The 2,585-nt window shown below is 41.8% G+C and overlaps 1 pseudogene; it reads left to right on the top strand.

Moving 5' to 3' along the window:
• Positions 1-976: 976 nt before the first annotated feature.
• Positions 977-2,543, top strand: LOC102483668 (eukaryotic initiation factor 4A-II-like; annotated as a pseudogene).
• The last annotated feature ends 42 nt before the right edge of the window (positions 2,544-2,585 follow it).

Here is a 2,585-nt window from a genome sequence, read left to right as displayed (position 1 = left end):
CCTATAGCAAAAACCTCTCCAATAAATTAATTAATTAATTAATTAATTAATCAATCAGATTCCAGATCCAGCAGGTGATATTGTGGTTAGGGCGCTGGACTTCTGCATGACTGACCACAGTTCAAGTCCTGTACCTGACAACTTTCTTTTTCATGATCCTTCTCTTTCTCTGTCTCTCTCTGGAGAGTGCATGTGCCCTATAGCAAATTAAATAATAGTAATAATAAATAAAATTAAATAAATAATTCTTTTAAAAATACAGACTCTGGGTGCCATCAGGTGGTGTGGTGGTTAAGGGTGCTGGACTCCCACATGGCCAATCATGGCTCGGGTCCCAGACCTGATGGATTGCTTTCTCACTTTCTCTCTCTCTCTCTTGCTCTCGCTCTTGCTCTCTCTCTCTCGCTCTGTCCCTTTCTGGTCAAATTAAATATAAATAAATAAAGTTAAATAAAATGATTCTTTTAAAAAAGTACAAATTCTGGGGGCCAGCAGTTGGCATAATGGCCATGTTGCTGAACTCCCATGTAGTTGACTGTGGTTCAAATCCCAGACCCGGCAACTTAAACTTACGCCGAGTACATTGTGCTTGTGTGCCCAAGATCCCGAGAGGAGAATGGAGAAGGGATTGCGGCGTGGCCATCCCCCCTGGGGGGAGTGATTTCTCACTTTCCGTCTCTCTATCTCTCTCTCTGGCTTTCTGGAAAACACATGTGTCCTACAGCAAAAACCTCTCCAAAATAAAAAACATTCTGTACTTTGTGAAACATGACTTTTAGATTACTATTATCAGCTTTCTTCGGTTGGGTGCTGAGTGGTTTTCCGGATCGTGTGTGGTGGCTCTGCAGAGTATAACAGCAGAGAACATGGCGGCCCAGAGGGAATGGACCCCGATGGTGTCATCGAGAGCAACTGGAATGAGATTGTTGGTGACTTTGACGGTGTGAGTTTAAAGGAGTCTCTTCTCGGGGTATCTATGCTTATGATCTTGAGAAGCCCTCAGCTATTCAACAGGGAGCTATTATTCCTTGTATGAGGTATGATGTGGTTGCTCGAGCTCAGTCAGGTACCGGCAAGACAGCCACATTTGCTATTTCCATCCTGCAACGCTTGGAGATGGAGTTCAAGGACACCCAAGCACTATTACTGGCCCCCACCAGAGAACTGGCTCGATAGATACAAAAGGTAATTCTGGCACTTGGAGACTATCTGGGAGCAACTTGTCATGCCTGCATTGGTGGAACAAATGTTCGAAATGAAACGCAAAATCTGCAGGCAGAAGCACCTCACGTTGTCGTTGGTACACCGGGAGAGTGTTTGATAAGTTAAATAGACAATCTCTTTCTCCAAAATGGATCAAAATGTTTGTTTGGGATGAAGCAAATAAAATCTTGAACCAAGAGTTTAAGGACCAAATCTATGAGATTTTCCAAAAATTAAATACAAGTATTCAGGTGGTGTTGTTTTCTGCCACAATGCCAACTGGTGTGTTGGAAGTGACCAAAAAATTCACGAGAGATTCAATTCGAATTCTGGTGAAGAAGGAAGAATTGACCCTTGAAGGAATCAAACAGTTTTATATTAATGTTGAAAGAGAGGAATGGAAGCTGGATACACTCTGTGACCTGTATGAGACTCTGACCATCACGCACGCTGTTATTTTCCTCAATACAAGGCACAGGAGGGCCTGGCTCACTGAGAAAAGGCACGCTGGGGATTTCACAGTGTCTGCTCTGCGTGGTGCCGTGGACCAGAAAGAAAGACATGTTACCATGAGAGAGTTCCAGTCAGGGTCAAGCCATGCTCTGATCACTGCTGACTTGCTAGCTCGTGGGATTGATGTGCAACAAGTGTCTTTGGTTATAAGCTACGACCTACCTACCAATTGTGAAAACTATATTCACAGAATTGGCAGAGGAGTCGATTTGGGAGGAAAGGTGTGGCTAGAAACTTTGTTACTGAAGAAGACAAGAGGATTCTTCGTGACTTTCTACAATACTGCGGTGGAGGAAATGCCCATGAATGTGGCTGACCTTATTTAATTCCTGGGATGAGATAGTTTTGAATGCAGGGCTCGCTGTTGCTGAATAGGCGATCACAAGGTGCACTGTGCTTCTTTCTTTGGGAATATTTGAATCTTGTCTCGATGCTCATAACGGATCAGAAATACAGATTTTGATAGCAAAGCGACATTAGTCATGAGCTCTTGTGAGGACAGTCATTGGCTTTATCCTCTAGAGTTAGACTGTTGGGGTGGGTATAAAAAAAGATGGGGTCTGTGAAATCTTCCTTTCTTAGAAATTTATTTACTAGTTATGTAGAGATGGTTGTATTAGATGTTCTCTATCATTTAATAATATACTTCTGGACTAAAAGATATAAGTGCTGTATAAAATCAGCCAATTATGTTAAACTAGCATATCTGCCTTTATTGTGTTATTAGCCTGAATAGTAAGGCCTTTAAAATGATTTTTTTAAGAAAGTATTTGAATGCGTTTTGTTTGGTATTGTATTTATTCAATAAAGTATTTAATTAGTGCTAAGTGTGAACTGGACCCTGTTGCTAAGCCCCAGCAAGCAATCAT

This window comes from Tupaia chinensis, unplaced genomic scaffold, assembly GCF_000334495.1.
Source record: "Tupaia chinensis unplaced genomic scaffold, TupChi_1.0 Scaffold000374_1, whole genome shotgun sequence".
Classification (NCBI taxonomy): domain Eukaryota; kingdom Metazoa; phylum Chordata; class Mammalia; order Scandentia; family Tupaiidae; genus Tupaia; species Tupaia belangeri.
The sequence above is the reverse complement of the archived record's forward strand: the minus strand, read 5'-3'. Positions and strand labels throughout refer to the sequence as shown.